Source organism: Balaenoptera physalus (assembly GCF_965194825.1).
Source record: "Balaenoptera physalus genome assembly, contig: HAP1_SCAFFOLD_2110, whole genome shotgun sequence".
In the NCBI taxonomy this organism is placed as follows: Eukaryota; Metazoa; Chordata; class Mammalia; order Artiodactyla; family Balaenopteridae; genus Balaenoptera; species Balaenoptera physalus.
The window spans coordinates 65,404-73,597 of record NW_028124695.1 but is presented as its reverse complement, the minus strand read 5'-3'; the positions used below and the strand labels follow the sequence as shown (position 1 = coordinate 73,597).

The following is an 8,194-nucleotide window of genomic DNA, read 5'->3' as shown; positions in this document are numbered from 1 at the left end:
TCTGCTCTCCAACAGCTCCAGGAAATGTGTTCTCTCACGTCCTACATATCATGCAAATCTGCCTCATTGCCCTAGGCTGAGCGGCACTGAGAAACCAAAACTGTTTCGCATTCCTTCTACAAAGTCATACCTTAAGACTCCATCCTTACAGGAGAAAGTCAGCTTGCGTTCCTGCTGTAACCAAAGCACAGTTCTTCCTCTTACACTGCAGGGTTTTAGAAGAAACTAAGCCCGATAGCCTACCTAGAGCGCTCCTTGGGGGAGGCTGTTGGCTACACGCAGAACTCCGTGCCAAATAAATTTTATTCAAGGAAGGGACCAGTGTTTAGCTAGAGTATATATTTACTTGGTAGAAATCACAAGTAGGTAGGCCGCGTGTTCGCTGGAAACGGGGACCTTATGGCACAAGCCTTGCTTTCCCATTTTGAATGCTCCATTCATGCTGCCTTGAAGTTACCTAAATAACAGTTTTAGGACGAGTCTTTAGTCATTGTAGGCAGGGCTCTGGGAAGGGAACGAGTGTTCTCTGCATCAACCGGGTGCTTTCATAGCCTGGGTGGGAGCCTCTTCTCAGACGCCCTAGAGATAAAGGAAACTTGACGTGAGTTCTTTCCTCCAGGTAAAGCCTTGAATAGCCCTGCCGAAGCTAACTAAGCTTGCAGCAGTTTCCTTGAGGCATTTGTTTTAGGTCTGTTTTCTTTTAAGGTTAGTAAGCTTTTCAAGACACCGAGGACCTCTCGTGGGCACCCTATTCCCTGCAAGAGCACCGAGTACCAGCAGGCTCCACTGGGCTACTAAGAAACATCCAGGCCCGGAAACATTTCGCAGTCACTGTGTATTTTGTGTGTAGGGCAACACACTGCACTCTTCCTTGGAAGAGCTAGATTTCCTCAGCTCTCCAACAACTCCAGGAAATGTGTTCTCTCAAGTCCTATATGTCATGCAAATCTCCCTCATTTCCCTAGGCGGAGCGGAACTGAGAAACCAAAACTGCAACGCATTCCTTCTTTAAAGTCAAACCTTAAGACCCCATCCTTACACGAGAAAGTCGTCTTGCTTTCCTGCTGTAACCAAAGCACAGTTCTTCCTCTTACACTCCAGGGTTTTAGAAGAAGCTAAGCCCGATACCCTACCCAGAGCGCTCCCTGGGGGAGGCGGTTGGCTACACGCAGAATTCCGTGCCAAATAAACTTTATTCAAGGAAGGGACCAGTGTGTAGCTAGAGTGTATATTTACTTGGTAGAAATCACAAGGAGGTAGGCTGCATGTTCGCTGGAAACGGGGAACTTATGGCAAAAGCCTTGCTTACCCATTTTGAATGCTCCATTCAAGCTGCCTTGAAGCTACATAAATTACAATTTTAGGACGGGTCTCTAGTGTCTGTAGGCAGGGCTCTGGGAAGGGAACGAGTGTTCACTACATCAACAGGGTGCTTTCATACCTGGATGGGAGCCTCGCCTGAGACGCTCTAGAGCATAAAGGAAACTTGACGTGAGTCCTTTCCTCAAGGTAAAGCCTAGAATAGCCCTGCCGATGTGGAAGCTTGGAGCAGAGTCTTTGAGGCATTAGCTTTAGGTCTGTTTTCTTTAACGTTAGTGAGCTTTTCAGGAAACGGAGGACCTCGCGTGGGCACCCTATTCCCTGCACGAACACCGAGTACCGCCAGGTTCCACTAGGCTGCTAAGACACTTCCAGGCCCGAAAACCTTTCCCAGTCACTCTGTGTATGCTGAGTGTAGGGCAACACACTGCAAACTTCCTTGGGAGAGCTAGATTTCCTCAGCTCTCCAACAGCTCCAGGAAATGTGTTCTCTCAATTCCTACATGTCAGGCAAATATGCCTCATTGCCCTAGGCTGAAGAACTGAGAAAACAATACTGCTTCGCATTCCGTCTACAAAGTCATACCTTAACACCCCATCCTTACAGTAGAAAGTCGGCTTGCGTTTCTGCTGTAACCACAGCACAGTTCTTCCTCTTACACTCCAGGGTTTTAGAAGAAGCTAAACCCGATAGCCTACCTAGAGCGCTCCTTGGGGGAGGCTGTTGGCTACACGCAGAACTCCGTGCCAAATAAATTTTATTCAAGGAAGGGACCAGTGTTTAGCTAGAGTATATATTTACTTGGTAGAAATCACAAGTAGGTAGGCCGCGTGTTCGCTGGAAACGGGGACCTTATGGCACAAGCCTTGCTTTCCCATTTTGAATGCTCCATTCATGCTGCCTTGACGTTACCTAAATAACAGTTTTAGGACGAGTCTTTAGTCATTGTAGGCAGGGCTCTGGGAAGGGAACGAGTGTTCTCTGCATCAACCGGGTGCTTTCATAGCCTGGGTGGGAGCCTCTCCTCAGACGCCCTAGAGATAAAGGAAACTTGACGTGAGTTCTTTCCTCCAGGTAAAGCCTTGAATAGCCCTGCCGAAGCTAACTAAGCTTGCAGCAGTTTCCTTGAGGCATTTGTTTTAGGTCTGTTTTCTTGTAAGGTTAGTAAGCTTTTCAAGACACCGAGGACCTCTCGTGGGCACCCTATTCCCTGCAAGAGCACCGAGTACCAGCAGGCTCCACTGGGCTACTAAGAAACATCCAGGCCCGGAAACATTTCGCAGTCACTGTGTATTTTGTGTGTAGGGCAACACACTGCACTCTTCCTTGGAAGAGCTAGATTTCCTCAGCTCTCCAACAACTCCAGGAAATGTGTTCTCTCAAGTCCTATATGTCATGCAAATCTCCCTCATTTCCCTAGGCTGAGCGGAACTGAGAAACCAAAACTGCAACGCATTCCTTCTTTAAAGTCAATCCTTAAGACCCCATCCTTACACGAGAAAGTCGTCTTGCTTTCCTGCTGTAACCAAAGCACAGTTCTTCCTCTTACACTCCAGGGTTTTAGAAGAAGCTAAGCCCGATAGCCTACCCAGAGCGCTCCCTGGGGGAGGCGGTTGGCTACACGCAGAATTCCGTGCCAAATAAATTTTATTCAAGGAAGGGACCAGTGTGTTGCTAGAGTGTATATTTCCTTGGCAGAAATCACAAGGGTTTAGGGTGCGTGTTCGCTGGAAACGGGGACCTGATGGCACAAGCCTTGCTTACCCATTTTGAATGTTCCATTCCTGCTGCCTTGAACCTACCTAAATAACAGTTTTAGGACGGGTCTCTAGTGTCTGTCGGCAGGGCTCGGGGAAGGGAACGAGTGTTCACTACATCAACAGGGTGCTTTCATACCTGGATGGGAGCCTCGCCTGAGACGCTCTAGAGCATAAAGGAAACTTGACGTGAGTCCTTTCCTCAAGGTAAAGCCTAGAATAGCCCTGCCGATGTGAAAGCTTGGAGCAGAGTCTTTGAGGCATTAGCTTTAGGTCTGCTTTCTTTAACGTTAGTGAGCTTTTCAGGAAACGGAGGACCTCGCGTGGGCACCCTATTCCCTGCACGAACACCGAGTACCGCCAGGTTCCACTAGGCTGCTAAGACACTTCCAGGCCCGAAAACCTTTCCCAGTCACTCTGTGTATGCTGAGTGTAGGGCAACACACTCTAAACTTCCTTGGGAGAGCTAGATTTCCTCAGCTCTCCAACAGCTCCAGGAAATGTGTTCTCTCAATTCCTACATGTCAGGCAAATATGCCTCATTGCCCTAGGCTGAAGAACTGAGAAAACAATACTGCTTCGCATTCCGTCTACAAAGTCATACCTTAACACCCCATCCTTACAGTAGAAAGTCGGCTTGCGTTTCTGCTGTAACCACAGCACAGTTCTTCCTCTTACACTCCAGGGTTTTAGAAGAAGCTAAGCCCGATAGCCTACCCAGAGCGATCGCTGGGGGAGGCGGTTGGCTACACGCAGAATTACGTGCCAAATAAACTTTATTCAAGGAAGGGACCAGTGTGTACCTAGAGTATATATTTACTTGGTAGAAATCACAAGGAGGTAGGCCACATGTTCGCTGGAAACGGGGATACTATGACACAAGCCTTGCTTACCCATTTTGAATTCTCCATTCATGCTGCCTTGAAGCTACGTAAATAACAGTTTTAGGACGGGTCTCTAGTTATTGTAGACAGGGCTCTGGGAGGGAACGAGTGTTCTCTACATCAACAGGGTGCTTTCATAGCCTAGGTGGGAGCCTCTCCTGAGGCGCTCTAGAGATAAAAGGAAACATGTCGTGTGTCCTTTCCTCAAGGTAAAGCCTTGAATAGCCCTGCCGAAGCTAAGTTTGGAGCAGTTTCCTTGAGGCATTAGTTTCAGGTCTGTTTTCTTTTAAGGTTAGTAAGCTTTTCAAGACAACGAGGACCTCGTGTGGGCACCCTATTCCCTGCAAGACCACCGAGTACCGGCAGGCTCCACTGGGCTACTAAGAAACATCCAGGCCCGGAAACCTTCCCCAGTCACTCTGTGTATTTTGTGTGTAGGCCAACACACTGCACTCTTCCTTGGAAGAGCTAGATTTCCTCTGCTCTCCAACAGCTCCAGGAAATGTGTTCTCTCACGTCCTACATATCATGCAAATCTGCCTCATTGCCCTAGGCTGAGCGGCACTGAGAAACCAAAACTGTTTCGCATTCCTTCTACAAAGTCATACCTTAAGACTCCATCCTTACAGGAGAAAGTCAGCTTGCGTTCCTGCTGTAACCAAAGCACAGTTCTTCCTCTTACACTGCAGGGTTTTAGAAGAAGCTAAGCCCGATAGCCTACCTAGAGCGCTCCTTGGGGGAGGCTGTTGGCTACACGCAGAACTCCGTGCCAAATAAATTTTATTCAAGGAAGGGACCAGTGTTTAGCTAGAGTATATATTTACTTGGTAGAAATCACAAGTAGGTAGGCCGCGTGTTCGCTGGAAACGGGGACCTTATGGCACAAGCCTTGCTTTCCCATTTTGAATGCTCCATTCATGCTGCCTTGACGTTACCTAAATAACAGTTTTAGGACGAGTCTTTAGTCATTGTAGGCAGGGCTCTGGGAAGGGAACGAGTGTTCTCTGCATCAACCGGGTGCTTTCATAGCCTGGGTGGGAGCCTCTTCTCAGACGCCCTAGAGATAAAGGAAACTTGACGTGAGTTCTTTCCTCCAGGTAAAGCCTTGAATAGCCCTGCCGAAGCTAACTAAGCTTGCAGCAGTTTCCTTGAGGCATTTGTTTTAGGTCTGTTTTCTTTTAAGGTTAGTAAGCTTTTCAAGACACCGAGGACCTCTCGTGGGCACCCTATTCCCTGCAAGAGCACCGAGTACCAGCAGGCTCCACTGGGCTACTAAGAAACATCCAGGCCCGGAAACATTTCGCAGTCACTGTGTATTTTGTGTGTAGGGCAACACACTGCACTCTTCCTTGGAAGAGCTAGATTTCCTCAGCTCTCCAACAACTCCAGGAAATGTGTTCTCTCAAGTCCTATATGTCATGCAAATCTCCCTCATTTCCCTAGGCTGAGCGGAACTGAGAAACCAAAACTGCAACGCATTCCTTCTTTAAAGTCAAACCTTAAGACCCCATCCTTACACGAGAAAGTCGTCTTGCTTTCCTGCTGTAACCAAAGCACAGTTCTTCCTCTTACACTCCAGGGTTTTAGAAGAAGCTAAGCCCGATACCCTACCCAGAGCGCTCCCTGGGGGAGGCGGTTGGCTACACGCAGAATTCCGTGCCAAATAAACTTTATTCAAGGAAGGGACCAGTGTGTAGCTAGAGTGTATATTTACTTGGTAGAAATCACAAGGAGGTAGGCTGCATGTTCGCTGGAAACGGGGAACTTATGGCAAAAGCCTTGCTTACCCATTTTGAATGCTCCATTCAAGCTGCCTTGAAGCTACATAAATTACAATTTTAGGACGGGTCTCTAGTGTCTGTAGGCAGGGCTCTGGGAAGGGAACGAGTGTTCACTACATCAACAGGGTGCTTTCATACCTGGATGGGAGCCTCGCCTGAGACGCTCTAGAGCATAAAGGAAACTTGACGTGAGTCCTTTCCTCAAGGTAAAGCCTAGAATAGCCCTGCCGATGTGGAAGCTTGGAGCAGAGTCTTTGAGGCATTAGCTTTAGGTCTGTTTTCTTTAACGTTAGTGAGCTTTTCAGGAAACGGAGGACCTCGCGTGGGCACCCTATTCCCTGCACGAACACCGAGTACCGCCAGGTTCCACTAGGCTGCTAAGACACTTCCAGGCCCGAAAACCTTTCCCAGTCACTCTGTGTATGCTGAGTGTAGGGCAACACACTGCAAACTTCCTTGGGAGAGCTAGATTTCCTCAGCTCTCCAACAGCTCCAGGAAATGTGTTCTCTCAATTCCTACATGTCAGGCAAATATGCCTCATTGCCCTAGGCTGAAGAACTGAGAAAACAATACTGCTTCGCATTCCGTCTACAAAGTCATACCTTAACACCCCATCCTTACAGTAGAAAGTCGGCTTGCGTTTCTGCTGTAACCACAGCACAGTTCTTCCTCTTACACTCCAGGGTTTTAGAAGAAGCTAAGCCCGATAGCCTACCCAGAGCGATCCCTGGGGGAGGCGGTTGGCTACACGCAGAATTACGTGCCAAATAAACTTTATTCAAGGAAGGGACCAGTGTGTACCTAGAGTATATATTTACTTGGTAGAAATCACAAGGAGGTAGGCCACATGTTCGCTGGAAACGGGGATACTATGACACAAGCCTTGCTTACCCATTTTGAATTCTCCATTCATGCTGCCTTGAAGCTACGTAAATAACAGTTTTAGGACGGGTCTCTAGTTACTGTAGACAGGGCTCTGGGAGGGAACGAGTGTTCTCTACATCAACAGGGTGCTTTCATAGCCTAGGTGGGAGCCTCTCCTGAGGCGCTCTAGAGATAAAAGGAAACATGTCGTGTGTCCTTTCCTCAAGGTAAAGCCTTGAATAGCCCTGCCGAAGCTAAGTTTGGAGCAGTTTCCTTGAGGCATTAGTTTTAGGTCTGTTTCCTTTTAAGGTTAGTAAGCTTTTCAAGACACCGAGGACCTCGCGTGGGCACCTTATTCCCTGGAAGACCACCGAGTACCAGCAGTCTCCACTGGGCTACTAAGAAACATCCAGGCCCGGAAAACTTTCCCAGTCACTCTGTGTATTTTGTGTGTAGGCCAACACACTGCACTCTTCCTTGGAAGAGCTAGATTTCCTCAGCTCTCCAACAACTCCAGGAAATGTGTTCTCTCAAGTCCTATATGTCATGCAAATCTGCCTCATTGCCCTAGGCTGATCGGCACTGAGAAACCAAAACTGCTTCGCATTCCTTCTACAAAGTCATACCTTAAGACCCTATCCTTACAGGAGAAAGTAGGCTTGCGTTCCTGCTGTAACCAAAGCACAGTTCTTCCTCTTACACTGCAGGGTTATAGAAGATGCTAAGCCCGATAGCCTACCTAGAGCGCTCCTTGGGGGAGGCTGTTGGCTACACGCAGAACTCCGTGCCAAATAAACTTTATTCAAGGAAGGGACCAGTGTTTAACTAGAGTGTATATTTACTTGGTAGAAATCACAAGTAGGTAGGCTGCGTGTTCGCTGGAAACGGGGACCTTATGGCACAAGCCTTGCTTTCCCATTTTGAGTGCTCCAATCATGCTGCCTTGAAGTTACCTAAATAACAGTTTTAGGACGAGTCTTTAGTCATTGTAGGCAGGGCTCTGGGAAGGGAACGAGTGTTCTCTGCATCAACAGGGTGCTTTCATAGCCTGGGTGGGAGCCTCTCCTCAGACGCCCTAGACATAAAGGAAACTTGACGTGAGTTCTTTCCTCCAGGTAAAGCCTTGAATAGCCCTGCCGAAGCTAACTAAGCTTGCAGCAGTTTCCTTGAGGCATTTGTTGTAGGTCTGTTTTCTTTTAAGGTTAGTAAGCTTTTCAAGACACCGAGGACCTCTCGTGGGCACCCTAATCCCTGCAAGAGCACCGAGTACCAGCAGGCTCCACTGGGCTACTAAGAAACATCCAGGCCCGGAAACATTTCCCAGTCACTGTGTATTTTGTGTGTAGGGCAACACACTGCACTCTTCTTTGGAAGAGCTAGATTTCCTCAGCTCTCCAACAACTCCAGGAAATGTGTTCTCTCAAGTCCTATATGTCATGCAAATCTCCCTCATTGCCCTAGGCTGAGCGGCACTGAGAAACCAAAACTGCAACGCATTCCTTCTTTAAAGTCAAACCTTAAGACCCCATCCTTACAGGAGAAAGTCGGCTTGCTTTCCTGCTGTAACCAAAGCACAGTTCTTCCTC

The 8,194-nt window shown here is 48.1% G+C and overlaps 1 long non-coding RNA gene across 1 annotated transcript; it reads left to right on the top strand.

The window, feature by feature from the left end:
• The first annotated feature begins 1,539 nt into the window (after positions 1 to 1,539).
• Positions 1,540 to 7,569, top strand: LOC309654137. Its single transcript, XR_014259926.1, has 3 exons — positions 1,540 to 1,575; positions 5,129 to 5,149; positions 6,923 to 7,569. It is a non-coding gene; the product is annotated as an uncharacterized lncRNA (long non-coding RNA).
• Positions 7,570 to 8,194: the final 625 nt, after the last annotated feature.